Source organism: Lepidochelys kempii, chromosome 12, assembly GCF_965140285.1.
Source record: "Lepidochelys kempii isolate rLepKem1 chromosome 12, rLepKem1.hap1, whole genome shotgun sequence".
Lineage (NCBI taxonomy): Eukaryota > Metazoa > Chordata > Testudines > Cheloniidae > Lepidochelys > Lepidochelys kempii.
Genome location: NC_136391.1, coordinates 7,135,506 through 7,141,674, shown reverse-complemented (window position 1 = coordinate 7,141,674; position 6,169 = coordinate 7,135,506).

The window sequence follows — 6,169 nt, the reverse complement described above, 5'->3', positions numbered from 1 at the left end:
GTGAGTCTGGGGATGGAGCCTGGAATCCTGCTGCATGGGTGAGGGCTGGAGGAGGCAGCAGGATCCAGGGGCGATGCGGGGGCATGGGGGGATGGGTTGAGCCCAGGGCCGGAGCCTGAAGCCCTGGGACTGGGGGACAGAGCCTGCTGCTGCCGCATGGCCAGAGCCTGCCACCCACCACCCCAGGGCAGAAGCCCAAAGCCCAAGCCCCACTGCCCCCAGGAAGGTGGAGAACTCACACTGGTTGCCTGCTCCTAGTGTTAGTGGCTCCAGAAGAGGGCAGGGACCAACCCCTGCTGGCAACCCTGGGGGAGGGGCCTCTGCTTTGTTCTCCCCCCTCCCAGAATCACCATCCAGGAGGCTGTGGCTGCAAGAAAAGCCCACGGTGGCCACATTTGAGAAACGCTGATCTAGGCCTTAATTAAAGATTTCCCAGCCATATGATGCTGCCCTGCCCAGGTTAGGGGGTCAAAGTCTCAGGCAAGTCTCCCTTCACAATAAAGGATCTAAGCACGCAATAGATCCAACTTCTAGGATACAGAATTGGAACATTTCCCCTCCCCCTCAAAACCAGGAAAACGTAACATGCTGTCCACATAGTGCAGTGACATTATGGGCTGTTTCTAGGAAGCCAAGAATTTCATTCACTGATGCAAGTGCTACTTAACACAGACGTGGGTTCTGTTCCCAGCTTTGCCACTAAGTCACTTTCCCTCTGTGCGCCTCCTTTCCCAACCTGTAAAATGCAATGACTACTTACCCTTCTTTTGTCACAGTGCTTGGAGATCTAGGGCTGTATATTTATAAGCAGGACCATTTAGAAGGGAGAAATGTTTTGAAGGTGCGACTGCTACAGGATAGGATCCCAAGGGAGACACCTAAAAATGAGGAGGGAAACCGGCTACGTTTGTTGCAGCGTGAGTTTTGATGTCAAGAGATCCCTCGTTCCTGATCCGGGTCTCTCGTTTTCAGAGTTACACAGCCCTGCCATCTCAACCCCCCTGACATTAATCGTGTGCTGCTGGACTGTATGTTCTCTCCCAGGTTTAGATCTCAAGGGGGATAGGGAGGAAGCGGGGCCACAAACAGGCAAAACTGTTTTCCTCTTTGCATCTCCATTATCTGGCCAAAATAACAAAACCCGCATGACGGAGTGGGTGGAGGGGAGAATAACTTTGTGCATTTGAGAATTTCTGTGCCTGGTTTCTGCCCAATTCACCGCCAAACCACAGAGTCATTACAATGCGATGACTAGATGAGCGTTGAGGAAGAAGCAGAGCTCCTTTTGACGCTGTGGGAGCCTTCCCTGGAATCAGAATCCTTGGAGCAGGAATCGATCCATTTTACCAATTAAACCGTTACTAACTGTATTGGAGCCACAGAGCGCCTAGAGCCATCGCTGCTAAGCTGGTGGCAGTGGAAGCCTTTGGCCATAACCTTCCATCCAGGGAAAGCCAGCAGATGCGACAAAGGAAAGCAAAGCACTCATTTCTAGCAGGAGTGGAGCACATCAGAACTTTTCCCTCTTTTGTTTTAGTTTTAGCAGCTTGAATCCTGAACGTTTTCCCATTTCATGACCTTCGGTATCAGCAGCACATGCTCTTGTTTTTCCCTCCACAGATGCTCAAAAACAGGAGCAGCCCCAGGAGTAGATTTACAAAAGAAGGATAAACGCCATGGGAAAGAGGGGGTCATGCGTGATGTCCCCCTCTAGAAACCTTACACACCCACAAGAAGGTATAAATAACTATAAATTTATTAGTAAAGCAAAACCATTTGACAATCACACAGGAGAGCTGGACGTGTTAATACAATATATATACACACACGCACGGGATACAGTCTTAACACATGGAAAGCAGTGTTAAAGGCACTGCAAGCCACACCGAAGCCTCATCGCTCACGAGTACAATCTCACACAGCCCTGCCAATTCACAGGCACGGAGTCACAACCATAGGTTATGCGGATCCACCTATAACCTCACCCCATCAGAGACTGTGGGTGGGCCAACAAGCCCTCTGCTCCACTGCACCGAAGAACTGCCCCTGAAAAGAAATCAGATCCATGGATCACATAAAACTTTACGGACAAGCACCTGGAGTTAGGGGTTAGAAATCCACCTTGGGGTTCTGGCAAACGGATTCGCTCTCAGAGGTCTAGGGATGTTGGGAAGCTCAGTTCCTGGATGTCTGTAATGTGCTTTCAGATGGCCAGCAGGGAACGTGCCATAGGGGAACAAAGTGGATCCCAAATCACAAGAGACGCTCAAGTTGCCAGAACCCAAGACGGAGTGGTAGCCCAAAATTCATACTTGCCTGTCCTTATTGCATCTCTATGGGATGTCTGCATATACAGGAACAGAAATCTTCCTGCGAGTTAACTCAGCGTGTCACAGCTTGATCAAGAATAGTTAACATTCAAGGTTAAGGTTTTTGCATCATTAGTTAACACCCAGTTACCAGCTGCAGTCCTGGGTTGACTGCAATGCCCGAAGGAAATAAAAAAGTGCTTTTCTCCTCCCCAAAAACATCTCGCAGGCAAGTTATTCCAGCGGAGAGCCAGGAGACTGTGCCAACCCATTGTCACACGCCGCTTTTGTGTCATCCTCATCCATCCTCCAGTTTTTCCCTTTATTGTTCACTTTCATCAGCACCAACTCTTCCAGAAGCCACATGGCAACCCAACGCTTAGCACACACATTAGCACCCAGCTCTCAGAGGGACACCCTCGCTCCGCATCATGCCCCTACGCAATCACTGAATATGGGACCAAGATCAGACAACTGTACCCAGGGCACAGGTACAAGTAGATTGTACCCACCATGGTGAAGCCAGGATATCCTTCCACCTTGAGAGCTACAGCGTGACAGCCCCACCGGCAGTAGTAGGAAGAACCACTTAAGGAGAGATTGAAGTTTTTTAAATTCCATCTTCACAGTGTCAGTGCGCATCATGATACACCGCTACCTGACCATTTCTACCCCATGAACCCTTCAGGGCCCTCCACTAAGTTACTACCAAGATTTGCCGTGACAGTGTCAATGCACATAATTTATTGGAGAAACTGCAACTCCTCAGGCTATGTCTACACTACCGCGGTAAATTGATCTAAGTTGCACAACTCCAGCTGTGTGAATAACGTAGCTGGTGTCGACGTAGCTTAGGTTGACTTACCGCCCTGGGTCAATGGGAGACACTCTCCCGTTGACTTACCTTACTCCTCTCGTTCCTGGTGGAGTACCGGGATCGATCGGAGACCACTCTGCCGTCGATTTAGTGGGACTTCGCTAAACCCATTAAATCAACCCCGGTGCATCCATCGCCGGAGCATTGAGCCCACGGTAGGGTAGACATAGCCTCAGGCTGGCGCCTGTTTTACAGCTATGCTGACCAGTCTCCTCTTAGCTCCACCACCTCAGTTTCCTACACAGGAGCATTGGGACACACTTTCCCCATACTTTGTTGCCAACACCCCCGCATGCAAAGCTGAATTGACATGCCCAGGATGGAACTGACCCTAAAAGAGAATGAGGAACAGTGCTGCGTAAATCCTTTCCTAGCTTTGGCTGTGCCACTCAGGGCAATGGCTCTGTAGACCGCAATTGAGTTAGTTGCTCAAATCCCACTGGAATTCAACGGAACTGGGCACCTTCCCCATCAGGTTCCTTTAAAATCCCCACCATTAGAGGTCTTCAAGTAAATGAGAACTACCACTGGTCTCCGAAAGGTATTTATTTTAAAGAAATCCATAGTAGAAAAATAATCAAAATGGCAAAAGGGAAAAAGGTACCATCCTTTACAAGGAGCAAAGCCAACATACGAGGTGCAAAGCAACCCCGAGGTGGTTATAAAAGGATAATCCCCAAAGACGGCTGAACAGCACACAAGAGACATGGGGAGGGAGAAAACAAAGATGTCAAGGCCTTCTGTGGCTATGCTGAAAGAAGGGAAACAGGAAAAGGGCGGAGGACAGAAAGAGACGGGTAAGAAGGAATCTCTCTTTCCTGGAGGCAAATACACAGCTACGAAGAACTGAACACATTGTCTGCAAGCCAGTCACCCGGTTGCAGAGGTATAATGTAGGCACCCCCCACCATCCCACCTTTCTATGAGTTTCCAAAAGTTCCATCTTTTCATTCCTATTCTTCTGATCTTCTAGAGAAACAGCCACACGCAAGACATACCCCCATCTAGCCAATAACATCTTACAGCTATTGAGCTATTGCGCCTGGCTTCCCGCGCTCAGGGAAGCTAAACTCTTTGGTGAACAATATTTTATCAAGGCTGAGTTACAGCTGGCCGGGACCGTTAGGTACTATGAGCAGACGCAGGAGTATCTTTTGAAACCAGGGTGTGGGGCTACAGATACCCCAGCCGTGTCTCTCTATAAACGTCAGAACGGAAGAGAAAGGAAGTGCAACACAGATACAGAGTTTAACACGTTTTACCCCATAGAGGCTTTGGCCACATTTGCTCTTTGGTTTGAAAGTAAAATGCCAACTGAAAACAGTCAATAGCTGATGAGCCCTTCCGCCCTGTAGGATGGTGTCATCATAACCCACTTTGGAAAGGCAGCCATTGTATCGGCTTCCTGAGCCCCCCAGAAGCAGAACCAGGGGGGTTCTCTTACAAGATTATGTTCCACTATTTCTACCACTTACTCCAGTTTAAAAAACAAAAACAACCTGACTCTGAAAGGCACAGCAATGTAAACCAACCCTCTTCTCCCCAACCTAAACATCTTTAAGGGAACAGTTGGTGGTTAAACAACTTTCTTTACCTAATAAAAATCCAGGGCTGTAGCGTCAGTTCTACCACGTAACTTGTCCCCACCCTGCCCTCGTCCCAGGAGATCAAGGTACGGCCACATACACCCGACGAGTAATCTGCTCCTGCAACACATGCTGTCATCAGCTGTTAGGGCAACCAGCTTTAAGTGGAACTGGACTGCACTGTTACCAAACAGAACACGCCAACGGTAGTCCTGAAGCCACACACAGAATCACAGAAGTGTAGGGCTGGAAGGGACCTCAAGAGGCCATCTTATCCAGCCCCCCGGGCAGAGGCAGGAGCAAGTAAACCTAGGCCATACCGGAGAGGTATTTATCCAACCTGTTCTTAAAAACTCCTACAACCTCCCTTGGAAGCCTATTCCAGAGCTTAATTTCCCTTATAGTTAGGAAGTTTTTCCTAATAGCTAACCTAAATATCCCTTGCTGCAGATCAAGCCCATTACTTCTTGTCCTACCTGCAGCGGACACAGAGAACAACTGGTCACCATCCTCTTTATAGCAGCCCTTAACATATTTGAAGACTCAAATCCCTCCTCAGTCCTTCAAGACTAAACATGCTCAGTTTGTCTAACCTTTCTTCATACGTCAGGTTTTCTGAACAGTTTATCATTTTTGTTGCTCTCCCCCGGACTCTCTCCAATTTGTCCACGTCTTTCCTAAAGTGTGGTGCCCAGACCTGGACAGAGTGCTCCAGCTGGAGCCTAACCGTTGCCGAGTAGAACGGGGATAGTTACCTCCTGTGTCTTACACATGAGACTCCTGTTAGTGTACCCCAGAATGAAATCAGCCTTTTTTGCAGCTGCATCACACTGTTGACTCATTCAATGCGTGATGTACTATAACCCCCAGATCCTTTCCTACAGTACTGTCACCTCTCCCATTTACCAACTATTAGGGCTCCTGGGATGCATCTGCCCTATCTCGGAGAGCTGGGTAATAGCCCTGGGTGTGACTAGACCTGAGAAATGCATGCCTCTAGCTTGCAGGGTTGCAGCTATGAACTGCATTTCCACAGACAGATTGGACATAGATTCAAGAGATCTTGGGCCTGATTCTATTACACTAAGACCCTTTTATGGTGCTCTGGCAGCATGAAGGTGCCTTAAAGTGGGTGGAAATGAGTAGCCCCCTTGCAAAGGGCCTCCCCAGCCACTACTGAACAAGTCTAACATTCCTGTAACACCGGCATCAGGGGCAGGCCTCTGATGCGTATTACCAGCTATTTACTTCACAAACGAAGAGTCTCTGGCAACTAGAGTCATACATCAGCATCCTCCATCCCTTAAATGTGTAAATAAGCATTCCCTTCTCAGAAAAGGGCCAGATCTCGCAACTACGCAATACAAGCCATCCTCTCCATCCCCTTCCAGTTCATC